The following is a 26,923-nucleotide window of genomic DNA, read 5'->3' as shown; positions in this document are numbered from 1 at the left end:
GTCCCACTTGTCCCAGCCTAACCGTCTCCAAAGGGGGAGCAGGAAGAAGCGAGACATGGACCCACCCGCGGAACCTCTCTTGACTCGCAGAGTTCGGCGAACGCAGTCACATACGAAGGAGGATCGCAGGAGGGTGGGGATATCGGGTACGCCCTTCCCACCCTTGCGAGGATCCTTGTACATGATGCTCCGCTTTACTCTGTCCATCTTGGATCCCCAGACAAAACGAAACACCGTCCTGGTAATGGCCCTGCACACGGTGGCAAGGGGGGGCCAGGCCTGGGCCGTGTACTGCAGCACGGGCAGTACCTCGTTACGCAGGACCAGTGCTTTGCCCTCACAGGTGAGGCGTCTGAGGCTCCACAGACCGATCCGTTGGGTGATCTTGGTCAAGCGTTCCTCCCAGGACTTGAGGGCTGCTCCTTCCTTCCCGAACCAGACTCCAAGAACCTTGATGAAATCCGGCTGGATGCTGAAAGGGAAGGGGGCGGAAGAGGCCGGCTGCCAGTCCCCGAAGAGCATGGCTTCCGACTTCCCGCAGTTGACTTTGGCTCCCGAAGCCCGTCCGAAGGTCTCACAGGTCTGGACGAGGGTGTCGACTGAGCGCCGGTCCGCGCAGAAGACGGTCACGTCGTCCATGTAGAGCGAGCACTTGACCTCGAAGCGTTCTGGTCCTGGTGCGGTGATCCCTCTGATCTCTCCATTCCGCCGGATAGCCTCTGCAAAGAGTTCTATAACACAAACAAAAAGAAGAGGTGACAGAGGACAGCCTTGTCTGACCCCTGAGAGGACCGGGAAGGGGTCAGTCTTCCAGCCGTTCACCAACACCGAGCTGTGAATATCAAAATACATTAGTTGGACATACAAGCAAAACATGTTACCCAAACCTAACCTGTGCAGAGCTTTGCCCAGGAACTCATGGGAAACACGGTCGAAGGCCTTTTCCTGATCCAACGAGATCAGGGCTGCGTGCACCCGGCGGGCTTTGATGTACTCGACCGTGTCCCGCATGAGAGCCAGGCTGTCTGCGATGCGACGTCCGGGGATGCCGCAGGTCTGGTCCGGGTGGATGATCCGTCCGATAACAGTCTTCAATCTCGTTGCCATCGTCTTGGCCAGGATCTTGTAGTCGACGTTCAGAAGGGTGATGGGACGCCAATTCTTCAGGTCGCACCTCTCTCCTTTACGCTTGTACAGGATCGTGACCATTCCTTCCCTCAGAGATGGAGGCATTCTGCCCTCCACCACCATCTCCTCATACAGCCCTAACAGGTCCGGACAGATTAGGTCTCCCAGTGCTACATAGAGCTCTGCTGGGAGGCCGTCACTGCCCGGTGTCCTGCCAGAACTAAAGGATTTGGCGGCCGAGAGCAGCTCGTCCACCGTCAGAGGAACATCCATGGCCGCCGCGTCTGCAGGGTCAAGATGGTTAGTGATACCTGACAGGAACTTATCGGCGGCCTCGGGGTCAGTAGTCTTGCGGGCGTAGAGTTCGCTGTAGAAGTCGCTGACGACCTTCATCACGTTCTCTTTCCCGCGTCGCATGTTTCCACTCTCGTCTCGTAGTTCATTCATGGGCGTGTGACCGGCGTGGAGTTTCCTGAAAAAGAACGAGTTACATTTCTCACCCTTCTCCAGGTTCTCCACTTTGGAACGGAAGACAATTCGCTCGGACTCCTCCTCGAAGTGCCTTTTCAGGCTCCTCTTAGTCTCCTCCAGCTCCTCTCTCACGTCCCAGCCGCATCGAAGAAGGTCCTGCAGGGAACGCAGCTCACGCTGGAGTCTCCTGAAGTCCCTCCTCTTCAGACACGCCTGTTGTTGACTCTTTGCCTGAAAGAAGAAACGGAACTCGAGTTTAACGTATTCCCACCAGTCAGAAACAGACTGGAAGCCCGCCTTGTAGGCCCGCCACGTGGAGTAGGCAGCTCTAAGCTCCTCCAGAATCTCACCCTTTTCCAGCAGAGAGCAGTTCAGCTTCCAGGAGCCCGGGCCAATGGGGAAGCCATGGCCCAGCACACCTTGAAAGTGAATGGCTCTGTGGTCAGAGAAGAAGCAGGGGACCATCGAGTGCCCACTCCGCCCAACCGCCCGAGAGGTAAACACAAAGTCAATCCTGGAACGCAGCGAGCCATCGGATCGGCACCATGAATAGTTCACGGATCCGTGTCCGATGGAGCCAACAACGTCCACAAGAGAGGCTTCGGTCACCATCTCAATGAGCAGTTTGGATGTGACGTCCAACTTGGCAGCCGTTCCAGAACTGCGTCCATCCTCCTCAATCGGGCAGTTGAAATCCCCGGCCATCACTACCGTCCCGGCGGTAGCGAGCTGAGGGCGCAGGGCTTGGAGGAGCTCCAGTCGATCGCTCTTCACAGGAGAAGCATACACATTGATGAACCTGACAGGTTCTCCCGCCCAGGTGCCATCCACGAGCAGTAACCTGCCGCAGACGATTTCCTGAACAGAGTCCAATGTGAAGGCGCTTCCCCTGATCAGCACGGCGACCCCCGCGGACCTACAGTCGCCCCCGCCAGACCAGTAGGATGGGCCATGGGTCCACTCCCTGGCCAGATGGTTGAAGGACCTAGAGGAGGGAAGGGAGCATTCCTGCAGGAAAAATACATCACTAGACTGAGTGTTAAGGAACGCAAAAATTGTCTGACGTCGGAACTTGTCTCTGATGCTCCTAACATTAATGGAAAAGATGTTAATGTTAGCAGTCATTGGAGGAAAGAGAAAGTTAGAGCAGGCGGTGTGCCTTAGTTACCACTCCGGTCGGGCGGTTCTTCCTCTTTGGCACCTGCTGGTAAGGGTATCTCCAGCAGACCCTCTTCTGCTAGCTGATCAAGCAGGGATGGTGCCTCAGTGGCTTCCGACTCCTCCATTTCTTCTTCGGCCACAAGGGACTCCACCATCTGCTCCAACACGTCCGGTTCTGGGAGGAGGCCATCCTCCTCTTCCTGGGGTGGGTTAAGGTCCACAATGAACAGCTTGGAAGGTTCTGCGACAGGACTATCTTCCACCTTCCTTTTCCTTTGGCCTGTACCTGAGGAGACAAGAGCTGGAAAATCCTCCTCGGTGAAAAGTGCAAGAGTGCTGAGGCCCTCTGCTCTCATGGTCTGGGGAGGGAGAGTGGGCTTTGGGGGGGGGGTGAGGAGACCAGCTGAGGAGTAGGGAAATGAGGTGGAGGTAGTGGAATCCTCAGTAGGGTTGGCCGGGGGGGGAGGGGTTTGGACAGGGGTGACAGGGGGGGGGACCAGGGAGGGGGCAGCAGTTTTCTTACCCTTCTTTTCCCTGGACTCCGTGGCTGCTGGGGCATCGGCTGGAGCCACGGTCGCCGGGTTCTTGGCCGCCTTGTCCTTGGCCTCTGTGGCCTTGGTCGTAGCTGCCTTGGTCGACGAAGCTGTGACTACCCGATACTGGGTCGCCGCGGCAACCCTTGCCCAGGATTTCTCCCGCTGTGGGCAGTCCTTGTAAAGGTGGTCCGCCTGTCCACATAGGTTGCAAGTCTTCTTCTTTGGGCAGTCCTTGGAGCTGTGTCCTGTCACCCGGCAAACCCTGCAGGCGTCCTCCTTGCAGGTCTTCATCGAATGCCCTTTCCCGCCACATTTCCTGCAGTTGTGTGGCATGTCCGGGTAGTAGATGAGACCATAGGAGTTTCCCAGAGAGAATGTCGGGGGCAGGTGCTGGAGACCATCCTCGGATGCTGGTTCCCTGTGGAGTCGAACGGTTACTGACCACTTACCCGTCCAGAATCCGTTGCCGTTAAGGATGTGGGATGGCTCCCTCACCACTGTGCAGAGACGTCCCAGGAACGTGGAGATGTCTCTTCCTGGGGTGTGCGGGTTCCGCATGGAGACCGTGATCCTCTTCTCATCCCTCTGTATAGGACAGGATCCTAAAAAAGAATGAAAAGGGGAGTCCGGCATCGCTGCGTTCATCGCCTCCCAGTATCTCCTGCAGGCATTCACCGTGGCAAAGGTTACCAGAAAAATGCCAGTCATGAAGGTCTGGACACTCAGGGTTTCCGCCCTGGAGAAGCCCTGATCCAGAATCATCTTCTTGCAGAACACGTCGCTGGACATGTCCGGCAACCTACCATCCACCGCCTTTAGCTTCAGGGCGACCGTCTGCCGCATCCAAGGCTCCAGGGTTGGAGCCTTTTCAGGCGGCGTCCGGGCTCCCTCCGGCTGGCTGGCGTCGGAGGTGGGGGCCTCTTGGGCCGAAGAAGCCTCTGGATGAGCCTTCCTGGAGGTCCCTGGGTCCTGAGCCTTCCTGGCTGCCTTCTCTGGCTTGCTTGCCATGGCTGGTTCCTGCTTGAGTTCCCGGAGCTGGATCTTGGATTCTTCTCCGGGTGTCTTCTCCCGCTGTGTTCCTCCTCGAAGTTCCTCTGGTCTCCCCAAGTCTTCTCCGAGCATTCGTCTTCTTGCTTCTTTCTGCCAAGCTCTTCTTCCGTCCGATCTCCCTCTTTCGGTCTCGGCTGGGCTTCGGAGCTTGTCTCCCTGATCGTATCTCGTCAAGTGTAGCTAGCTCAGTTTGTTCTGATAAGAACAGATACTACACTTGATCTTAGCCAAAAGGCCGAGAAGCGATAACCAGAATTGGTTTGGGCCTCGAGTGGCACCCTGGCCTATGCCGGACACATCTTAGGGAGAGAGAGCGAGAGGGAGACAAACCCACGCCTACACAAGACATTTTGTCACCCAAGCCAACCCTTGAAAAGGCTGCTTTGCAGAGCCAAAACAAGAAGAATGGTGCGTTTTGCAGCCGCCGCCCACTGCAATGAATCTGAATAACTCCTCCTTTAGGGCGCAAGCAACTCCCCTCCCCCTTGCAGTCTTTCCAATTCACGATACAAAAAGACGGACAGGACAGGTTGCCTGACTTTCCGTCACTGCCACCCTTTGCCATCCTTACCCGTAGAAAGCCCTTTCATCATCCCCAAACCCTAATCTTTTCCCTTTCCTTCCCAGCCCCCAAACCCTGCCCTCTGTACCTTTCTCACCACCCGCTTCCCTTCTCCTGTCATCCCCCTACCACCCGGGAAAAAAAGAGATTGCCCCCTCCTTCCACTAGCCCACCCTCCCACCCAAAGAACAACTTCTTCTGCGCAGCTTGTTTTCTAGGCAGCAGCGCTATTGTGATGTCATCGGGGGGCATTGTGACAAGCCGCCAGTGTTCCGTCTCTTCATGTTGTGCACAGTTCAAACGGAAAATACATCAACAGGCAGACTACAGAAAAGCTTACTATCAAAGGTTAGAGGGGGGCTTTCTCAGAGGGCTTTTTACAGTTTTTCTATTCCCAATTAGCCGTTTAAGTGTACTTATTGAAAGTAGTAATTCTTTCATAGGCCGCCCTTTCTTAGTATTTGACGTTCCTTATATTGCGGTATGAGGCTTCGCAGTAGGTTGCAAACATTCATCACCCATGACTGTCCCCAATTGAGCTCAGAAGCTCAATGTCTATCATGACCTCTCTTTTAGAATGTCCAAGAGCAAGCAAACTATTCCTCCAGGAGAGGGCGCCAACAGACTACTAAAGAGATCATCATTACTCAAAGAAAACCCCAAAAACCAATGCATGATAGGAATAAACAGGTAACTTTCTTTGGAGTGGAAGCGGAGAGATCGCACCAGATGCCAATTCTAGATGTTATCACACCTGTGGTCACTGCAGCAGCAGGTGAATCCACTTTGTCCAAAAGGGATCTATTCCATTCAATTGCAAATGATCTAGATAAGACAGAGAACTGCAGCACGGGGACATAGCCGAGTTGGTCAGGTTGAGTGGTGATGAGTTTGCTATTTGGATGAATAAAGAAAGTCAAAAGTGTGAAAGATAAAAAACAAAAGGAGGAAGTGTGAAAAGTGAATGGGCCAAATTGAGGTGCATATGAAGACGTATGCTTTCTTCCAATTCATTAAATCGGGCTAATATGAATCAGGTGAATTGAGTTCTGCTTTTGGAAACTGGGTTAAGAAGGGGTGCACCGTTCCTGGAGGTACTGCAATACCAGGTCAATGCGTGGAGTGGACAGAGCAAGCTCTTTTTCCATCTCCCTGTTCTAAAAATCCATTTAATATATGGTCCCCAGATAGGGGACGTATCAGATATTAAACTGATAAGAACAGATACTACACTTGATCTTAGCCAAAAGGCCGAGAAGCGATAACCAGAATTGGTTTGGGCCTCGAGTGGCACCCTGGCCTATGCCGGACACATCTTAGGGAGAGAGAGCGAGAGGGAGACAAACCCACGCCTACACAAGACATTTTGTCACCCAAGCCAACCCTTGAAAAGGCTGCTTTGCAGAGCCAAAACAAGAAGAATGGTGCGTTTTGCAGCCGCCGCCCACTGCAATGAATCTGAATAACTCCTCCTTTAGGGCGCAAGCAACTCCCCTCCCCCTTGCAGTCTTTCCAATTCACGATACAAAAAGACGGACAGGACAGGTTGCCTGACTTTCCGTCACTGCCACCCTTTGCCATCCTTACCCGTAGAAAGCCCTTTCATCATCCCCAAACCCTAATCTTTTCCCTTTCCTTCCCAGCCCCCAAACCCTGCCCTCTGTACCTTTCTCACCACCCGCTTCCCTTCTCCTGTCATCCCCCTACCACCCGGGAAAAAAAGAGATTGCCCCCTCCTTCCACTAGCCCACCCTCCCACCCAAAGAACAACTTCTTCTGCGCAGCTTGTTTTCTAGGCAGCAGCGCTATTGTGATGTCATCGGGGGGCATTGTGACAAGCCGCCAGTGTTCCGTCTCTTCATGTTGTGCACAGTTCAAACGGAAAATACATCAACAGGCAGACTACAGAAAAGCTTACTATCAAAGGTTAGAGGGGGGCTTTCTCAGAGGGCTTTTTACAGTTTTTCTATTCCCAATTAGCCGTTTAAGTGTACTTATTGAAAGTAGTAATTCTTTCATAGGCCGCCCTTTCTTAGTATTTGACGTTCCTTATATTGCGGTATGAGGCTTCGCAGTAGGTTGCAAACATTCATCACCCATGACTGTCCCCAATTGAGCTCAGAAGCTCAATGTCTATCATGACCTCTCTTTTAGAATGTCCAAGAGCAAGCAAACTATTCCTCCAGGAGAGGGCGCCAACAGACTACTAAAGAGATCATCATTACTCAAAGAAAACCCCAAAAACCAATGCATGATAGGAATAAACAGGTAACTTTCTTTGGAGTGGAAGCGGAGAGATCGCACCAGATGCCAATTCTAGATGTTATCACACCTGTGGTCACTGCAGCAGCAGGTGAATCCACTTTGTCCAAAAGGGATCTATTCCATTCAATTGCAAATGATCTAGATAAGACAGAGAACTGCAGCACGGGGACATAGCCGAGTTGGTCAGGTTGAGTGGTGATGAGTTTGCTATTTGGATGAATAAAGAAAGTCAAAAGTGTGAAAGATAAAAAACAAAAGGAGGAAGTGTGAAAAGTGAATGGGCCAAATTGAGGTGCATATGAAGACGTATGCTTTCTTCCAATTCATTAAATCGGGCTAATATGAATCAGGTGAATTGAGTTCTGCTTTTGGAAACTGGGTTAAGAAGGGGTGCACCGTTCCTGGAGGTACTGCAATACCAGGTCAATGCGTGGAGTGGACAGAGCAAGCTCTTTTTCCATCTCCCTGTTCTAAAAATCCATTTAATATATGGTCCCCAGATAGGGGACGTATCAGATATTAAACTGATAAGAACAGATACTACACTTGATCTTAGCCAAAAGGCCGAGAAGCGATAACCAGAATTGGTTTGGGCCTCGAGTGGCACCCTGGCCTATGCCGGACACATCTTAGGGAGAGAGAGCGAGAGGGAGACAAACCCACGCCTACACAAGACATTTTGTCACCCAAGCCAACCCTTGAAAAGGCTGCTTTGCAGAGCCAAAACAAGAAGAATGGTGCGTTTTGCAGCCGCCGCCCACTGCAATGAATCTGAATAACTCCTCCTTTAGGGCGCAAGCAACTCCCCTCCCCCTTGCAGTCTTTCCAATTCACGATACAAAAAGACGGACAGGACAGGTTGCCTGACTTTCCGTCACTGCCACCCTTTGCCATCCTTACCCGTAGAAAGCCCTTTCATCATCCCCAAACCCTAATCTTTTCCCTTTCCTTCCCAGCCCCCAAACCCTGCCCTCTGTACCTTTCTCACCACCCGCTTCCCTTCTCCTGTCATCCCCCTACCACCCGGGAAAAAAAGAGATTGCCCCCTCCTTCCACTAGCCCACCCTCCCACCCAAAGAACAACTTCTTCTGCGCAGCTTGTTTTCTAGGCAGCAGCGCTATTGTGATGTCATCGGGGGGCATTGTGACAAGCCGCCAGTGTTCCGTCTCTTCATGTTGTGCACAGTTCAAACGGAAAATACATCAACAGGCAGACTACAGAAAAGCTTACTATCAAAGGTTAGAGGGGGGCTTTCTCAGAGGGCTTTTTACAGTTTTTCTATTCCCAATTAGCCGTTTAAGTGTACTTATTGAAAGTAGTAATTCTTTCATAGGCCGCCCTTTCTTAGTATTTGACGTTCCTTATATTGCGGTATGAGGCTTCGCAGTAGGTTGCAAACATTCATCACCCATGACTGTCCCCAATTGAGCTCAGAAGCTCAATGTCTATCATGACCTCTCTTTTAGAATGTCCAAGAGCAAGCAAACTATTCCTCCAGGAGAGGGCGCCAACAGACTACTAAAGAGATCATCATTACTCAAAGAAAACCCCAAAAACCAATGCATGATAGGAATAAACAGGTAACTTTCTTTGGAGTGGAAGCGGAGAGATCGCACCAGATGCCAATTCTAGATGTTATCACACCTGTGGTCACTGCAGCAGCAGGTGAATCCACTTTGTCCAAAAGGGATCTATTCCATTCAATTGCAAATGATCTAGATAAGACAGAGAACTGCAGCACGGGGACATAGCCGAGTTGGTCAGGTTGAGTGGTGATGAGTTTGCTATTTGGATGAATAAAGAAAGTCAAAAGTGTGAAAGATAAAAAACAAAAGGAGGAAGTGTGAAAAGTGAATGGGCCAAATTGAGGTGCATATGAAGACGTATGCTTTCTTCCAATTCATTAAATCGGGCTAATATGAATCAGGTGAATTGAGTTCTGCTTTTGGAAACTGGGTTAAGAAGGGGTGCACCGTTCCTGGAGGTACTGCAATACCAGGTCAATGCGTGGAGTGGACAGAGCAAGCTCTTTTTCCATCTCCCTGTTCTAAAAATCCATTTAATATATGGTCCCCAGATAGGGGACGTATCAGATATTAAACTGATAAGAACAGATACTACACTTGATCTTAGCCAAAAGGCCGAGAAGCGATAACCAGAATTGGTTTGGGCCTCGAGTGGCACCCTGGCCTATGCCGGACACATCTTAGGGAGAGAGAGCGAGAGGGAGACAAACCCACGCCTACACAAGACATTTTGTCACCCAAGCCAACCCTTGAAAAGGCTGCTTTGCAGAGCCAAAACAAGAAGAATGGTGCGTTTTGCAGCCGCCGCCCACTGCAATGAATCTGAATAACTCCTCCTTTAGGGCGCAAGCAACTCCCCTCCCCCTTGCAGTCTTTCCAATTCACGATACAAAAAGACGGACAGGACAGGTTGCCTGACTTTCCGTCACTGCCACCCTTTGCCATCCTTACCCGTAGAAAGCCCTTTCATCATCCCCAAACCCTAATCTTTTCCCTTTCCTTCCCAGCCCCCAAACCCTGCCCTCTGTACCTTTCTCACCACCCGCTTCCCTTCTCCTGTCATCCCCCTACCACCCGGGAAAAAAAGAGATTGCCCCCTCCTTCCACTAGCCCACCCTCCCACCCAAAGAACAACTTCTTCTGCGCAGCTTGTTTTCTAGGCAGCAGCGCTATTGTGATGTCATCGGGGGGCATTGTGACAAGCCGCCAGTGTTCCGTCTCTTCATGTTGTGCACAGTTCAAACGGAAAATACATCAACAGGCAGACTACAGAAAAGCTTACTATCAAAGGTTAGAGGGGGGCTTTCTCAGAGGGCTTTTTACAGTTTTTCTATTCCCAATTAGCCGTTTAAGTGTACTTATTGAAAGTAGTAATTCTTTCATAGGCCGCCCTTTCTTAGTATTTGACGTTCCTTATATTGCGGTATGAGGCTTCGCAGTAGGTTGCAAACATTCATCACCCATGACTGTCCCCAATTGAGCTCAGAAGCTCAATGTCTATCATGACCTCTCTTTTAGAATGTCCAAGAGCAAGCAAACTATTCCTCCAGGAGAGGGCGCCAACAGACTACTAAAGAGATCATCATTACTCAAAGAAAACCCCAAAAACCAATGCATGATAGGAATAAACAGGTAACTTTCTTTGGAGTGGAAGCGGAGAGATCGCACCAGATGCCAATTCTAGATGTTATCACACCTGTGGTCACTGCAGCAGCAGGTGAATCCACTTTGTCCAAAAGGGATCTATTCCATTCAATTGCAAATGATCTAGATAAGACAGAGAACTGCAGCACGGGGACATAGCCGAGTTGGTCAGGTTGAGTGGTGATGAGTTTGCTATTTGGATGAATAAAGAAAGTCAAAAGTGTGAAAGATAAAAAACAAAAGGAGGAAGTGTGAAAAGTGAATGGGCCAAATTGAGGTGCATATGAAGACGTATGCTTTCTTCCAATTCATTAAATCGGGCTAATATGAATCAGGTGAATTGAGTTCTGCTTTTGGAAACTGGGTTAAGAAGGGGTGCACCGTTCCTGGAGGTACTGCAATACCAGGTCAATGCGTGGAGTGGACAGAGCAAGCTCTTTTTCCATCTCCCTGTTCTAAAAATCCATTTAATATATGGTCCCCAGATAGGGGACGTATCAGATATTAAACTGATAAGAACAGATACTACACTTGATCTTAGCCAAAAGGCCGAGAAGCGATAACCAGAATTGGTTTGGGCCTCGAGTGGCACCCTGGCCTATGCCGGACACATCTTAGGGAGAGAGAGCGAGAGGGAGACAAACCCACGCCTACACAAGACATTTTGTCACCCAAGCCAACCCTTGAAAAGGCTGCTTTGCAGAGCCAAAACAAGAAGAATGGTGCGTTTTGCAGCCGCCGCCCACTGCAATGAATCTGAATAACTCCTCCTTTAGGGCGCAAGCAACTCCCCTCCCCCTTGCAGTCTTTCCAATTCACGATACAAAAAGACGGACAGGACAGGTTGCCTGACTTTCCGTCACTGCCACCCTTTGCCATCCTTACCCGTAGAAAGCCCTTTCATCATCCCCAAACCCTAATCTTTTCCCTTTCCTTCCCAGCCCCCAAACCCTGCCCTCTGTACCTTTCTCACCACCCGCTTCCCTTCTCCTGTCATCCCCCTACCACCCGGGAAAAAAAGAGATTGCCCCCTCCTTCCACTAGCCCACCCTCCCACCCAAAGAACAACTTCTTCTGCGCAGCTTGTTTTCTAGGCAGCAGCGCTATTGTGATGTCATCGGGGGGCATTGTGACAAGCCGCCAGTGTTCCGTCTCTTCATGTTGTGCACAGTTCAAACGGAAAATACATCAACAGGCAGACTACAGAAAAGCTTACTATCAAAGGTTAGAGGGGGGCTTTCTCAGAGGGCTTTTTACAGTTTTTCTATTCCCAATTAGCCGTTTAAGTGTACTTATTGAAAGTAGTAATTCTTTCATAGGCCGCCCTTTCTTAGTATTTGACGTTCCTTATATTGCGGTATGAGGCTTCGCAGTAGGTTGCAAACATTCATCACCCATGACTGTCCCCAATTGAGCTCAGAAGCTCAATGTCTATCATGACCTCTCTTTTAGAATGTCCAAGAGCAAGCAAACTATTCCTCCAGGAGAGGGCGCCAACAGACTACTAAAGAGATCATCATTACTCAAAGAAAACCCCAAAAACCAATGCATGATAGGAATAAACAGGTAACTTTCTTTGGAGTGGAAGCGGAGAGATCGCACCAGATGCCAATTCTAGATGTTATCACACCTGTGGTCACTGCAGCAGCAGGTGAATCCACTTTGTCCAAAAGGGATCTATTCCATTCAATTGCAAATGATCTAGATAAGACAGAGAACTGCAGCACGGGGACATAGCCGAGTTGGTCAGGTTGAGTGGTGATGAGTTTGCTATTTGGATGAATAAAGAAAGTCAAAAGTGTGAAAGATAAAAAACAAAAGGAGGAAGTGTGAAAAGTGAATGGGCCAAATTGAGGTGCATATGAAGACGTATGCTTTCTTCCAATTCATTAAATCGGGCTAATATGAATCAGGTGAATTGAGTTCTGCTTTTGGAAACTGGGTTAAGAAGGGGTGCACCGTTCCTGGAGGTACTGCAATACCAGGTCAATGCGTGGAGTGGACAGAGCAAGCTCTTTTTCCATCTCCCTGTTCTAAAAATCCATTTAATATATGGTCCCCAGATAGGGGACGTATCAGATATTAAACTGATAAGAACAGATACTACACTTGATCTTAGCCAAAAGGCCGAGAAGCGATAACCAGAATTGGTTTGGGCCTCGAGTGGCACCCTGGCCTATGCCGGACACATCTTAGGGAGAGAGAGCGAGAGGGAGACAAACCCACGCCTACACAAGACATTTTGTCACCCAAGCCAACCCTTGAAAAGGCTGCTTTGCAGAGCCAAAACAAGAAGAATGGTGCGTTTTGCAGCCGCCGCCCACTGCAATGAATCTGAATAACTCCTCCTTTAGGGCGCAAGCAACTCCCCTCCCCCTTGCAGTCTTTCCAATTCACGATACAAAAAGACGGACAGGACAGGTTGCCTGACTTTCCGTCACTGCCACCCTTTGCCATCCTTACCCGTAGAAAGCCCTTTCATCATCCCCAAACCCTAATCTTTTCCCTTTCCTTCCCAGCCCCCAAACCCTGCCCTCTGTACCTTTCTCACCACCCGCTTCCCTTCTCCTGTCATCCCCCTACCACCCGGGAAAAAAAGAGATTGCCCCCTCCTTCCACTAGCCCACCCTCCCACCCAAAGAACAACTTCTTCTGCGCAGCTTGTTTTCTAGGCAGCAGCGCTATTGTGATGTCATCGGGGGGCATTGTGACAAGCCGCCAGTGTTCCGTCTCTTCATGTTGTGCACAGTTCAAACGGAAAATACATCCACAGGCAGACTACAGAAAAGCTTACTATCAAAGGTTAGAGGGGGGCTTTCTCAGAGGGCTTTTTACAGTTTTTCTATTCCCAATTAGCCGTTTAAGTGTACTTATTGAAAGTAGTAATTCTTTCATAGGCCGCCCTTTCTTAGTATTTGACGTTCCTTATATTGCGGTATGAGGCTTCGCAGTAGGTTGCAAACATTCATCACCCATGACTGTCCCCAATTGAGCTCAGAAGCTCAATGTCTATCATGACCTCTCTTTTAGAATGTCCAAGAGCAAGCAAACTATTCCTCCAGGAGAGGGCGCCAACAGACTACTAAAGAGATCATCATTACTCAAAGAAAACCCCAAAAACCAATGCATGATAGGAATAAACAGGTAACTTTCTTTGGAGTGGAAGCGGAGAGATCGCACCAGATGCCAATTCTAGATGTTATCACACCTGTGGTCACTGCAGCAGCAGGTGAATCCACTTTGTCCAAAAGGGATCTATTCCATTCAATTGCAAATGATCTAGATAAGACAGAGAACTGCAGCACGGGGACATAGCCGAGTTGGTCAGGTTGAGTGGTGATGAGTTTGCTATTTGGATGAATAAAGAAAGTCAAAAGTGTGAAAGATAAAAAACAAAAGGAGGAAGTGTGAAAAGTGAATGGGCCAAATTGAGGTGCATATGAAGACGTATGCTTTCTTCCAATTCATTAAATCGGGCTAATATGAATCAGGTGAATTGAGTTCTGCTTTTGGAAACTGGGTTAAGAAGGGGTGCACCGTTCCTGGAGGTACTGCAATACCAGGTCAATGCGTGGAGTGGACAGAGCAAGCTCTTTTTCCATCTCCCTGTTCTAAAAATCCATTTAATATATGGTCCCCAGATAGGGGACGTATCAGATATTAAACTGATAAGAACAGATACTACACTTGATCTTAGCCAAAAGGCCGAGAAGCGATAACCAGAATTGGTTTGGGCCTCGAGTGGCACCCTGGCCTATGCCGGACACATCTTAGGGAGAGAGAGCGAGAGGGAGACAAACCCACGCCTACACAAGACATTTTGTCACCCAAGCCAACCCTTGAAAAGGCTGCTTTGCAGAGCCAAAACAAGAAGAATGGTGCGTTTTGCAGCCGCCGCCCACTGCAATGAATCTGAATAACTCCTCCTTTAGGGCGCAAGCAACTCCCCTCCCCCTTGCAGTCTTTCCAATTCACGATACAAAAAGACGGACAGGACAGGTTGCCTGACTTTCCGTCACTGCCACCCTTTGCCATCCTTACCCGTAGAAAGCCCTTTCATCATCCCCAAACCCTAATCTTTTCCCTTTCCTTCCCAGCCCCCAAACCCTGCCCTCTGTACCTTTCTCACCACCCGCTTCCCTTCTCCTGTCATCCCCCTACCACCCGGGAAAAAAAGAGATTGCCCCCTCCTTCCACTAGCCCACCCTCCCACCCAAAGAACAACTTCTTCTGCGCAGCTTGTTTTCTAGGCAGCAGCGCTATTGTGATGTCATCGGGGGGCATTGTGACAAGCCGCCAGTGTTCCGTCTCTTCATGTTGTGCACAGTTCAAACGGAAAATACATCAACAGGCAGACTACAGAAAAGCTTACTATCAAAGGTTAGAGGGGGGCTTTCTCAGAGGGCTTTTTACAGTTTTTCTATTCCCAATTAGCCGTTTAAGTGTACTTATTGAAAGTAGTAATTCTTTCATAGGCCGCCCTTTCTTAGTATTTGACGTTCCTTATATTGCGGTATGAGGCTTCGCAGTAGGTTGCAAACATTCATCACCCATGACTGTCCCCAATTGAGCTCAGAAGCTCAATGTCTATCATGACCTCTCTTTTAGAATGTCCAAGAGCAAGCAAACTATTCCTCCAGGAGAGGGCGCCAACAGACTACTAAAGAGATCATCATTACTCAAAGAAAACCCCAAAAACCAATGCATGATAGGAATAAACAGGTAACTTTCTTTGGAGTGGAAGCGGAGAGATCGCACCAGATGCCAATTCTAGATGTTATCACACCTGTGGTCACTGCAGCAGCAGGTGAATCCACTTTGTCCAAAAGGGATCTATTCCATTCAATTGCAAATGATCTAGATAAGACAGAGAACTGCAGCACGGGGACATAGCCGAGTTGGTCAGGTTGAGTGGTGATGAGTTTGCTATTTGGATGAATAAAGAAAGTCAAAAGTGTGAAAGATAAAAAACAAAAGGAGGAAGTGTGAAAAGTGAATGGGCCAAATTGAGGTGCATATGAAGACGTATGCTTTCTTCCAATTCATTAAATCGGGCTAATATGAATCAGGTGAATTGAGTTCTGCTTTTGGAAACTGGGTTAAGAAGGGGTGCACCGTTCCTGGAGGTACTGCAATACCAGGTCAATGCGTGGAGTGGACAGAGCAAGCTCTTTTTCCATCTCCCTGTTCTAAAAATCCATTTAATATATGGTCCCCAGATAGGGGACGTATCAGATATTAAACTGATAAGAACAGATACTACACTTGATCTTAGCCAAAAGGCCGAGAAGCGATAACCAGAATTGGTTTGGGCCTCGAGTGGCACCCTGGCCTATGCCGGACACATCTTAGGGAGAGAGAGCGAGAGGGAGACAAACCCACGCCTACACAAGACATTTTGTCACCCAAGCCAACCCTTGAAAAGGCTGCTTTGCAGAGCCAAAACAAGAAGAATGGTGCGTTTTGCAGCCGCCGCCCACTGCAATGAATCTGAATAACTCCTCCTTTAGGGCGCAAGCAACTCCCCTCCCCCTTGCAGTCTTTCCAATTCACGATACAAAAAGACGGACAGGACAGGTTGCCTGACTTTCCGTCACTGCCACCCTTTGCCATCCTTACCCGTAGAAAGCCCTTTCATCATCCCCAAACCCTAATCTTTTCCCTTTCCTTCCCAGCCCCCAAACCCTGCCCTCTGTACCTTTCTCACCACCCGCTTCCCTTCTCCTGTCATCCCCCTACCACCCGGGAAAAAAAGAGATTGCCCCCTCCTTCCACTAGCCCACCCTCCCACCCAAAGAACAACTTCTTCTGCGCAGCTTGTTTTCTAGGCAGCAGCGCTATTGTGATGTCATCGGGGGGCATTGTGACAAGCCGCCAGTGTTCCGTCTCTTCATGTTGTGCACAGTTCAAACGGAAAATACATCAACAGGCAGACTACAGAAAAGCTTACTATCAAAGGTTAGAGGGGGGCTTTCTCAGAGGGCTTTTTACAGTTTTTCTATTCCCAATTAGCCGTTTAAGTGTACTTATTGAAAGTAGTAATTCTTTCATAGGCCGCCCTTTCTTAGTATTTGACGTTCCTTATATTGCGGTATGAGGCTTCGCAGTAGGTTGCAAACATTCATCACCCATGACTGTCCCCAATTGAGCTCAGAAGCTCAATGTCTATCATGACCTCTCTTTTAGAATGTCCAAGAGCAAGCAAACTATTCCTCCAGGAGAGGGCGCCAACAGACTACTAAAGAGATCATCATTACTCAAAGAAAACCCCAAAAACCAATGCATGATAGGAATAAACAGGTAACTTTCTTTGGAGTGGAAGCGGAGAGATCGCACCAGATGCCAATTCTAGATGTTATCACACCTGTGGTCACTGCAGCAGCAGGTGAATCCACTTTGTCCAAAAGGGATCTATTCCATTCAATTGCAAATGATCTAGATAAGACAGAGAACTGCAGCACGGGGACATAGCCGAGTTGGTCAGGTTGAGTGGTGATGAGTTTGCTATTTGGATGAATAAAGAAAGTCAAAAGTGTGAAAGATAAAAAACAAAAGGAGGAAGTGTGAAAAGTGAATGGGCCAAATTGAGGTGCATATGAAGACGTATGCTTTCTTCCAATTCATTAAATCGGGCTAATATGAATCAGGTGAATTGAGTTCTGCTTTTGGAAACTGGGTTAAGAAGGGGTGCACCGTTCCTGGAGGTACTGCAATACCAGGTCAATGCGTGGAGTGGACAGAGCAAGCTCTTTTTCCATCTCCCTGTTCTAAAAATCCATTTAATATATGGTCCCCAGATAGGGGACGTATCAGATATTAAACTGATAAGAACAGATACTACACTTGATCTTAGCCAAAAGGCCGAGAAGCGATAACCAGAATTGGTTTGGGCCTCGAGTGGCACCCTGGCCTATGCCGGACACATCTTAGGGAGAGAGAGCGAGAGGGAGACAAACCCACGCCTACACAAGACATTTTGTCACCCAAGCCAACCCTTGAAAAGGCTGCTTTGCAGAGCCAAAACAAGAAGAATGGTGCGTTTTGCAGCCGCCGCCCACTGCAATGAATCTGAATAACTCCTCCTTTAGGGCGCAAGCAACTCCCCTCCCCCTTGCAGTCTTTCCAATTCACGATACAAAAAGACGGACAGGACAGGTTGCCTGACTTTCCGTCACTGCCACCCTTTGCCATCCTTACCCGTAGAAAGCCCTTTCATCATCCCCAAACCCTAATCTTTTCCCTTTCCTTCCCAGCCCCCAAACCCTGCCCTCTGTACCTTTCTCACCACCCGCTTCCCTTCTCCTGTCATCCCCCTACCACCCGGGAAAAAAAGAGATTGCCCCCTCCTTCCACTAGCCCACCCTCCCACCCAAAGAACAACTTCTTCTGCGCAGCTTGTTTTCTAGGCAGCAGCGCTATTGTGATGTCATCGGGGGGCATTGTGACAAGCCGCCAGTGTTCCGTCTCTTCATGTTGTGCACAGTTCAAACGGAAAATACATCAACAGGCAGACTACAGAAAAGCTTACTATCAAAGGTTAGAGGGGGGCTTTCTCAGAGGGCTTTTTACAGTTTTTCTATTCCCAATTAGCCGTTTAAGTGTACTTATTGAAAGTAGTAATTCTTTCATAGGCCGCCCTTTCTTAGTATTTGACGTTCCTTATATTGCGGTATGAGGCTTCGCAGTAGGTTGCAAACATTCATCACCCATGACTGTCCCCAATTGAGCTCAGAAGCTCAATGTCTATCATGACCTCTCTTTTAGAATGTCCAAGAGCAAGCAAACTATTCCTCCAGGAGAGGGCGCCAACAGACTACTAAAGAGATCATCATTACTCAAAGAAAACCCCAAAAACCAATGCATGATAGGAATAAACAGGTAACTTTCTTTGGAGTGGAAGCGGAGAGATCGCACCAGATGCCAATTCTAGATGTTATCACACCTGTGGTCACTGCAGCAGCAGGTGAATCCACTTTGTCCAAAAGGGATCTATTCCATTCAATTGCAAATGATCTAGATAAGACAGAGAACTGCAGCACGGGGACATAGCCGAGTTGGTCAGGTTGAGTGGTGATGAGTTTGCTATTTGGATGAATAAAGAAAGTCAAAAGTGTGAAAGATAAAAAACAAAAGGAGGAAGTGTGAAAAGTGAATGGGCCAAATTGAGGTGCATATGAAGACGTATGCTTTCTTCCAATTCATTAAATCGGGCTAATATGAATCAGGTGAATTGAGTTCTGCTTTTGGAAACTGGGTTAAGAAGGGGTGCACCGTTCCTGGAGGTACTGCAATACCAGGTCAATGCGTGGAGTGGACAGAGCAAGCTCTTTTTCCATCTCCCTGTTCTAAAAATCCATTTAATATATGGTCCCCAGATAGGGGACGTATCAGATATTAAACTGATAAGAACAGATACTACACTTGATCTTAGCCAAAAGGCCGAGAAGCGATAACCAGAATTGGTTTGGGCCTCGAGTGGCACCCTGGCCTATGCCGGACACATCTTAGGGAGAGAGAGCGAGAGGGAGACAAACCCACGCCTACACAAGACATTTTGTCACCCAAGCCAACCCTTGAAAAGGCTGCTTTGCAGAGCCAAAACAAGAAGAATGGTGCGTTTTGCAGCCGCCGCCCACTGCAATGAATCTGAATAACTCCTCCTTTAGGGCGCAAGCAACTCCCCTCCCCCTTGCAGTCTTTCCAATTCACGATACAAAAAGACGGACAGGACAGGTTGCCTGACTTTCCGTCACTGCCACCCTTTGCCATCCTTACCCGTAGAAAGCCCTTTCATCATCCCCAAACCCTAATCTTTTCCCTTTCCTTCCCAGCCCCCAAACCCTGCCCTCTGTACCTTTCTCACCACCCGCTTCCCTTCTCCTGTCATCCCCCTACCACCCGGGAAAAAAAGAGATTGCCCCCTCCTTCCACTAGCCCACCCTCCCACCCAAAGAACAACTTCTTCTGCGCAGCTTGTTTTCTAGGCAGCAGCGCTATTGTGATGTCATCGGGGGGCATTGTGACAAGCCGCCAGTGTTCCGTCTCTTCATGTTGTGCACAGTTCAAACGGAAAATACATCAACAGGCAGACTACAGAAAAGCTTACTATCAAAGGTTAGAGGGGGGCTTTCTCAGAGGGCTTTTTACAGTTTTTCTATTCCCAATTAGCCGTTTAAGTGTACTTATTGAAAGTAGTAATTCTTTCATAGGCCGCCCTTTCTTAGTATTTGACGTTCCTTATATTGCGGTATGAGGCTTCGCAGTAGGTTGCAAACATTCATCACCCATGACTGTCCCCAATTGAGCTCAGAAGCTCAATGTCTATCATGACCTCTCTTTTAGAATGTCCAAGAGCAAGCAAACTATTCCTCCAGGAGAGGGCGCCAACAGACTACTAAAGAGATCATCATTACTCAAAGAAAACCCCAAAAACCAATGCATGATAGGAATAAACAGGTAACTTTCTTTGGAGTGGAAGCGGAGAGATCGCACCAGATGCCAATTCTAGATGTTATCACACCTGTGGTCACTGCAGCAGCAGGTGAATCCACTTTGTCCAAAAGGGATCTATTCCATTCAATTGCAAATGATCTAGATAAGACAGAGAACTGCAGCACGGGGACATAGCCGAGTTGGTCAGGTTGAGTGGTGATAAGTTTGCTATTTGGATGAATAAAGAAAGTCAAAAGTGTGAAAGATAAAAAACAAAAGGAGGAAGTGTGAAAAGTGAATGGGCCAAATTGAGGTGCATATGAAGACGTATGCTTTCTTCCAATTCATTAAATCGGGCTAATATGAATCAGGTGAATTGAGTTCTGCTTTTGGAAACTGGGTTAAGAAGGGGTGCACCGTTCCTGGAGGTACTGCAATACCAGGTCAATGCGTGGAGTGGACAGAGCAAGCTCTTTTTCCATCTCCCTGTTCTAAAAATCCATTTAATATATGGTCCCCAGATAGGGGACGTATCAGATATTAAACTGATAAGAACAGATACTACACTTGATCTTAGCCAAAAGGCCGAGAAGCGATAACCAGAATTGGTTTGGGCCTCGAGTGGCACCCTGGCCTATGCCGGACACATCTTAGGGAGAGAGAGCGAGAGGGAGACAAACCCACGCCTACACAAGACATTTTGTCACCCAAGCCAACCCTTGAAAAGGCTGCTTTGCAGAGCCAAAACAAGAAGAATGGTGCGTTTTGCAGCCGCCGCCCACTGCAATGAATCTGAATAACTCCTCCTTTAGGGCGCAAGCAACTCCCCTCCCCCTTGCAGTCTTTCCAATTCACGATACAAAAAGACGGACAGGACAGGTTGCCTGACTTTCCGTCACTGCCACCCTTTGCCATCCTTACCCGTAGAAAGCCCTTTCATCATCCCCAAACCCTAATCTTTTCCCTTTCCTTCCCAGCCCCCAAACCCTGCCCTCTGTACCTTTCTCACCACCCGCTTCCCTTCTCCTGTCATCCCCCTACCACCCGGGAAAAAAAGAGATTGCCCCCTCCTTCCACTAGCCCACCCTCCCACCCAAAGAACAACTTCTTCTGCGCAGCTTGTTTTCTAGGCAGCAGCGCTATTGTGATGTCATCGGGGGGCATTGTGACAAGCCGCCAGTGTTCCGTCTCTTCATGTTGTGCACAGTTCAAACGGAAAATACATCAACAGGCAGACTACAGAAAAGCTTACTATCAAAGGTTAGAGGGGGGCTTTCTCAGAGGGCTTTTTACAGTTTTTCTATTCCCAATTAGCCGTTTAAGTGTACTTATTGAAAGTAGTAATTCTTTCATAGGCCGCCCTTTCTTAGTATTTGACGTTCCTTATATTGCGGTATGAGGCTTCGCAGTAGGTTGCAAACATTCATCACCCATGACTGTCCCCAATTGAGCTCAGAAGCTCAATGTCTATCATGACCTCTCTTTTAGAATGTCCAAGAGCAAGCAAACTATTCCTCCAGGAGAGGGCGCCAACAGACTACTAAAGAGATCATCATTACTCAAAGAAAACCCCAAAAACCAATGCATGATAGGAATAAACAGGTAACTTTCTTTGGAGTGGAAGCGGAGAGATCGCACCAGATGCCAATTCTAGATGTTATCACACCTGTGGTCACTGCAGCAGCAGGTGAATCCACTTTGTCCAAAAGGGATCTATTCCATTCAATTGCAAATGATCTAGATAAGACAGAGAACTGCAGCACGGGGACATAGCCGAGTTGGTCAGGTTGAGTGGTGATGAGTTTGCTATTTGGATGAATAAAGAAAGTCAAAAGTGTGAAAGATAAAAAACAAAAGGAGGAAGTGTGAAAAGTGAATGGGCCAAATTGAGGTGCATATGAAGACGTATGCTTTCTTCCAATTCATTAAATCGGGCTAATATGAATCAGGTGAATTGAGTTCTGCTTTTGGAAACTGGGTTAAGAAGGGGTGCACCGTTCCTGGAGGTACTGCAATACCAGGTCAATGCGTGGAGTGGACAGAGCAAGCTCTTTTTCCATCTCCCTGTTCTAAAAATCCATTTAATATATGGTCCCCAGATAGGGGACGTATCAGATATTAAACTGATAAGAACAGATACTACACTTGATCTTAGCCAAAAGGCCGAGAAGCGATAACCAGAATTGGTTTGGGCCTCGAGTGGCACCCTGGCCTATGCCGGACACATCTTAGGGAGAGAGAGCGAGAGGGAGACAAACCCACGCCTACACAAGACATTTTGTCACCCAAGCCAACCCTTGAAAAGGCTGCTTTGCAGAGCCAAAACAAGAAGAATGGTGCGTTTTGCAGCCGCCGCCCACTGCAATGAATCTGAATAACTCCTCCTTTAGGGCGCAAGCAACTCCCCTCCCCCTTGCAGTCTTTCCAATTCACGATACAAAAAGACGGACAGGACAGGTTGCCTGACTTTCCGTCACTGCCACCCTTTGCCATCCTTACCCGTAGAAAGCCCTTTCATCATCCCCAAACCCTAATCTTTTCCCTTTCCTTCCCAGCCCCCAAACCCTGCCCTCTGTACCTTTCTCACCACCCGCTTCCCTTCTCCTGTCATCCCCCTACCACCCGGGAAAAAAAGAGATTGCCCCCTCCTTCCACTAGCCCACCCTCCCACCCAAAGAACAACTTCTTCTGCGCAGCTTGTTTTCTAGGCAGCAGCGCTATTGTGATGTCATCGGGGGGCATTGTGACAAGCCGCCAGTGTTCCGTCTCTTCATGTTGTGCACAGTTCAAACGGAAAATACATCAACAGGCAGACTACAGAAAAGCTTACTATCAAAGGTTAGAGGGGGGCTTTCTCAGAGGGCTTTTTACAGTTTTTCTATTCCCAATTAGCCGTTTAAGTGTACTTATTGAAAGTAGTAATTCTTTCATAGGCCGCCCTTTCTTAGTATTTGACGTTCCTTATATTGCGGTATGAGGCTTCGCAGTAGGTTGCAAACATTCATCACCCATGACTGTCCCCAATTGAGCTCAGAAGCTCAATGTCTATCATGACCTCTCTTTTAGAATGTCCAAGAGCAAGCAAACTATTCCTCCAGGAGAGGGCGCCAACAGACTACTAAAGAGATCATCATTACTCAAAGAAAACCCCAAAAACCAATGCATGATAGGAATAAACAGGTAACTTTCTTTGGAGTGGAAGCGGAGAGATCGCACCAGATGCCAATTCTAGATGTTATCACACCTGTGGTCACTGCAGCAGCAGGTGAATCCACTTTGTCCAAAAGGGATCTATTCCATTCAATTGCAAATGATCTAGATAAGACAGAGAACTGCAGCACGGGGACATAGCCGAGTTGGTCAGGTTGAGTGGTGATGAGTTTGCTATTTGGATGAATAAAGAAAGTCAAAAGTGTGAAAGATAAAAAACAAAAGGAGGAAGTGTGAAAAGTGAATGGGCCAAATTGAGGTGCATATGAAGACGTATGCTTTCTTCCAATTCATTAAATCGGGCTAATATGAATCAGGTGAATTGAGTTCTGCTTTTGGAAACTGGGTTAAGAAGGGGTGCACCGTTCCTGGAGGTACTGCAATACCAGGTCAATGCGTGGAGTGGACAGAGCAAGCTCTTTTTCCATCTCCCTGTTCTAAAAATCCATTTAATATATGGTCCCCAGATAGGGGACGTATCAGATATTAAACTGATAAGAACAGATACTACACTTGATCTTAGCCAAAAGGCCGAGAAGCGATAACCAGAATTGGTTTGGGCCTCGAGTGGCACCCTGGCCTATGCCGGACACATCTTAGGGAGAGAGAGCGAGAGGGAGACAAACCCACGCCTACACAAGACATTTTGTCACCCAAGCCAACCCTTGAAAAGGCTGCTTTGCAGAGCCAAAACAAGAAGAATGGTGCGTTTTGCAGCCGCCGCCCACTGCAATGAATCTGAATAACTCCTCCTTTAGGGCGCAAGCAACTCCCCTCCCCCTTGCAGTCTTTCCAATTCACGATACAAAAAGACGGACAGGACAGGTTGCCTGACTTTCCGTCACTGCCACCCTTTGCCATCCTTACCCGTAGAAAGCCCTTTCATCATCCCCAAACCCTAATCTTTTCCCTTTCCTTCCCAGCCCCCAAACCCTGCCCTCTGTACCTTTCTCACCACCCGCTTCCCTTCTCCTGTCATCCCCCTACCACCCGGGAAAAAAAGAGATTGCCCCCTCCTTCCACTAGCCCACCCTCCCACCCAAAGAACAACTTCTTCTGCGCAGCTTGTTTTCTAGGCAGCAGCGCTATTGTGATGTCATCGGGGGGCATTGTGACAAGCCGCCAGTGTTCCGTCTCTTCATGTTGTGCACAGTTCAAACGGAAAATACATCAACAGGCAGACTACAGAAAAGCTTACTATCAAAGGTTAGAGGGGGGCTTTCTCAGAGGGCTTTTTACAGTTTTTCTATTCCCAATTAGCCGTTTAAGTGTACTTATTGAAAGTAGTAATTCTTTCATAGGCCGCCCTTTCTTAGTATTTGACGTTCCTTATATTGCGGTATGAGGCTTCGCAGTAGGTTGCAAACATTCATCACCCATGACTGTCCCCAATTGAGCTCAGAAGCTCAATGTCTATCATGACCTCTCTTTTAGAATGTCCAAGAGCAAGCAAACTATTCCTCCAGGAGAGGGCGCCAACAGACTACTAAAGAGATCATCATTACTCAAAGAAAACCCCAAAAACCAATGCATGATAGGAATAAACAGGTAACTTTCTTTGGAGTGGAAGCGGAGAGATCGCACCAGATGCCAATTCTAGATGTTATCACACCTGTGGTCACTGCAGCAGCAGGTGAATCCACTTTGTCCAAAAGGGATCTATTCCATTCAATTGCAAATGATCTAGATAAGACAGAGAACTGCAGCACGGGGACATAGCCGAGTTGGTCAGGTTGAGTGGTGATGAGTTTGCTATTTGGATGAATAAAGAAAGTCAAAAGTGTGAAAGATAAAAAACAAAAGGAGGAAGTGTGAAAAGTGAATGGGCCAAATTGAGGTGCATATGAAGACGTATGCTTTCTTCCAATTCATTAAATCGGGCTAATATGAATCAGGTGAATTGAGTTCTGCTTTTGGAAACTGGGTTAAGAAGGGGTGCACCGTTCCTGGAGGTACTGCAATACCAGGTCAATGCGTGGAGTGGACAGAGCAAGCTCTTTTTCCATCTCCCTGTTCTAAAAATCCATTTAATATATGGTCCCCAGATAGGGGACGTATCAGATATTAAACTGATAAGAACAGATACTACACTTGATCTTAGCCAAAAGGCCGAGAAGCGATAACCAGAATTGGTTTGGGCCTCGAGTGGCACCCTGGCCTATGCCGGACACATCTTAGGGAGAGAGAGCGAGAGGGAGACAAACCCACGCCTACACAAGACATTTTGTCACCCAAGCCAACCCTTGAAAAGGCTGCTTTGCAGAGCCAAAACAAGAAGAATGGTGCGTTTTGCAGCCGCCGCCCACTGCAATGAATCTGAATAACTCCTCCTTTAGGGCGCAAGCAACTCCCCTCCCCCTTGCAGTCTTTCCAATTCACGATACAAAAAGACGGACAGGACAGGTTGCCTGACTTTCCGTCACTGCCACCCTTTGCCATCCTTACCCGTAGAAAGCCCTTTCATCATCCCCAAACCCTAATCTTTTCCCTTTCCTTCCCAGCCCCCAAACCCTGCCCTCTGTACCTTTCTCACCACCCGCTTCCCTTCTCCTGTCATCCCCCTACCACCCGGGAAAAAAAGAGATTGCCCCCTCCTTCCACTAGCCCACCCTCCCACCCAAAGAACAACTTCTTCTGCGCAGCTTGTTTTCTAGGCAGCAGCGCTATTGTGATGTCATCGGGGGGCATTGTGACAAGCCGCCAGTGTTCCGTCTCTTCATGTTGTGCACAGTTCAAACGGAAAATACATCAACAGGCAGACTACAGAAAAGCTTACTATCAAAGGTTAGAGGGGGGCTTTCTCAGAGGGCTTTTTACAGTTTTTCTATTCCCAATTAGCCGTTTAAGTGTACTTATTGAAAGTAGTAATTCTTTCATAGGCCGCCCTTTCTTAGTATTTGACGTTCCTTATATTGCGGTATGAGGCTTCGCAGTAGGTTGCAAACATTCATCACCCATGACTGTCCCCAATTGAGCTCAGAAGCTCAATGTCTATCATGACCTCTCTTTTAGAATGTCCAAGAGCAAGCAAACTATTCCTCCAGGAGAGGGCGCCAACAGACTACTAAAGAGATCATCATTACTCAAAGAAAACCCCAAAAACCAATGCATGATAGGAATAAACAGGTAACTTTCTTTGGAGTGGAAGCGGAGAGATCGCACCAGATGCCAATTCTAGATGTTATCACACCTGTGGTCACTGCAGCAGCAGGTGAATCCACTTTGTCCAAAAGGGATCTATTCCATTCAATTGCAAATGATCTAGATAAGACAGAGAACTGCAGCACGGGGACATAGCCGAGTTGGTCAGGTTGAGTGGTGATGAGTTTGCTATTTGGATGAATAAAGAAAGTCAAAAGTGTGAAAGATAAAAAACAAAAGGAGGAAGTGTGAAAAGTGAATGGGCCAAATTGAGGTGCATATGAAGACGTATGCTTTCTTCCAATTCATTAAATCGGGCTAATATGAATCAGGTGAATTGAGTTCTGCTTTTGGAAACTGGGTTAAGAAGGGGTGCACCGTTCCTGGAGGTACTGCAATACCAGGTCAATGCGTGGAGTGGACAGAGCAAGCTCTTTTTCCATCTCCCTGTTCTAAAAATCCATTTAATATATGGTCCCCAGATAGGGGACGTATCAGATATTAAACTGATAAGAACAGATACTACACTTGATCTTAGCCAAAAGGCCGAGAAGCGATAACCAGAATTGGTTTGGGCCTCGAGTGGCACCCTGGCCTATGCCGGACACATCTTAGGGAGAGAGAGCGAGAGGGAGACAAACCCACGCCTACACAAGACATTTTGTCACCCAAGCCAACCCTTGAAAAGGCTGCTTTGCAGAGCCAAAACAAGAAGAATGGTGCGTTTTGCAGCCGCCGCCCACTGCAATGAATCTGAATAACTCCTCCTTTAGGGCGCAAGCAACTCCCCTCCCCC

The 26,923-nt window shown here is 48.2% G+C and overlaps 14 non-coding genes and 1 pseudogene across 14 annotated transcripts; all 15 read right to left on the bottom strand.

Moving 5' to 3' along the window:
* Positions 1 to 4,489: 4,489 nt before the first annotated feature.
* On the bottom strand, positions 4,490 to 4,593 carry LOC142273619 (U2 spliceosomal RNA; annotated as a pseudogene).
* Positions 4,594 to 5,980: 1,387 nt separating this feature from the next.
* Positions 5,981 to 6,171, bottom strand: LOC142273589 (U2 spliceosomal RNA). Its single transcript, XR_012738075.1, has one exon. It is a non-coding gene; the product is annotated as a U2 spliceosomal RNA (small nuclear RNA).
* Positions 6,172 to 7,558: 1,387 nt separating this feature from the next.
* On the bottom strand, positions 7,559 to 7,749 carry LOC142273588 (U2 spliceosomal RNA). The gene has a single exon (XR_012738074.1). It is a non-coding gene; the product is annotated as a U2 spliceosomal RNA (small nuclear RNA).
* Positions 7,750 to 9,136: 1,387 nt separating this feature from the next.
* Positions 9,137 to 9,327, bottom strand: LOC142273587 (U2 spliceosomal RNA). Its single transcript, XR_012738073.1, has one exon. It is a non-coding gene; the product is annotated as a U2 spliceosomal RNA (small nuclear RNA).
* Positions 9,328 to 10,714: 1,387 nt separating this feature from the next.
* LOC142273586 (U2 spliceosomal RNA) lies at positions 10,715 to 10,905 on the bottom strand. The gene has a single exon (XR_012738072.1). It is a non-coding gene; the product is annotated as a U2 spliceosomal RNA (small nuclear RNA).
* A 1,387-nt stretch (positions 10,906 to 12,292) lies between these two features.
* Positions 12,293 to 12,483, bottom strand: LOC142273585 (U2 spliceosomal RNA). The gene has a single exon (XR_012738071.1). It is a non-coding gene; the product is annotated as a U2 spliceosomal RNA (small nuclear RNA).
* A 1,387-nt stretch (positions 12,484 to 13,870) lies between these two features.
* LOC142273583 (U2 spliceosomal RNA) lies at positions 13,871 to 14,061 on the bottom strand. The gene has a single exon (XR_012738070.1). It is a non-coding gene; the product is annotated as a U2 spliceosomal RNA (small nuclear RNA).
* Positions 14,062 to 15,448: 1,387 nt separating this feature from the next.
* Positions 15,449 to 15,639, bottom strand: LOC142273582 (U2 spliceosomal RNA). Its single transcript, XR_012738069.1, has one exon. It is a non-coding gene; the product is annotated as a U2 spliceosomal RNA (small nuclear RNA).
* Positions 15,640 to 17,026: 1,387 nt separating this feature from the next.
* Positions 17,027 to 17,217, bottom strand: LOC142273581 (U2 spliceosomal RNA). The gene has a single exon (XR_012738068.1). It is a non-coding gene; the product is annotated as a U2 spliceosomal RNA (small nuclear RNA).
* Positions 17,218 to 18,604: 1,387 nt separating this feature from the next.
* Positions 18,605 to 18,795, bottom strand: LOC142273580 (U2 spliceosomal RNA). The gene has a single exon (XR_012738067.1). It is a non-coding gene; the product is annotated as a U2 spliceosomal RNA (small nuclear RNA).
* Positions 18,796 to 20,182: 1,387 nt separating this feature from the next.
* Positions 20,183 to 20,373, bottom strand: LOC142273579 (U2 spliceosomal RNA). Its single transcript, XR_012738066.1, has one exon. It is a non-coding gene; the product is annotated as a U2 spliceosomal RNA (small nuclear RNA).
* Positions 20,374 to 21,760: 1,387 nt separating this feature from the next.
* On the bottom strand, positions 21,761 to 21,951 carry LOC142273620 (U2 spliceosomal RNA). The gene has a single exon (XR_012738101.1). It is a non-coding gene; the product is annotated as a U2 spliceosomal RNA (small nuclear RNA).
* Positions 21,952 to 23,338: 1,387 nt separating this feature from the next.
* LOC142273614 (U2 spliceosomal RNA) lies at positions 23,339 to 23,529 on the bottom strand. The gene has a single exon (XR_012738098.1). It is a non-coding gene; the product is annotated as a U2 spliceosomal RNA (small nuclear RNA).
* Positions 23,530 to 24,916: 1,387 nt separating this feature from the next.
* On the bottom strand, positions 24,917 to 25,107 carry LOC142273602 (U2 spliceosomal RNA). Its single transcript, XR_012738087.1, has one exon. It is a non-coding gene; the product is annotated as a U2 spliceosomal RNA (small nuclear RNA).
* Positions 25,108 to 26,494: 1,387 nt separating this feature from the next.
* On the bottom strand, positions 26,495 to 26,685 carry LOC142273590 (U2 spliceosomal RNA). The gene has a single exon (XR_012738076.1). It is a non-coding gene; the product is annotated as a U2 spliceosomal RNA (small nuclear RNA).
* Between the last annotated feature and the right edge of the window lie 238 nt (positions 26,686 to 26,923).

This window comes from Anomaloglossus baeobatrachus, unplaced genomic scaffold (genome assembly GCF_048569485.1).
Source record: "Anomaloglossus baeobatrachus isolate aAnoBae1 unplaced genomic scaffold, aAnoBae1.hap1 Scaffold_3648, whole genome shotgun sequence".
In the NCBI taxonomy this organism is placed as follows: Eukaryota; Metazoa; Chordata; class Amphibia; order Anura; family Aromobatidae; genus Anomaloglossus; species Anomaloglossus baeobatrachus.
Note: the sequence above shows the minus strand (reverse complement) of the source record. Positions and strands in the feature narration are given on the sequence as shown.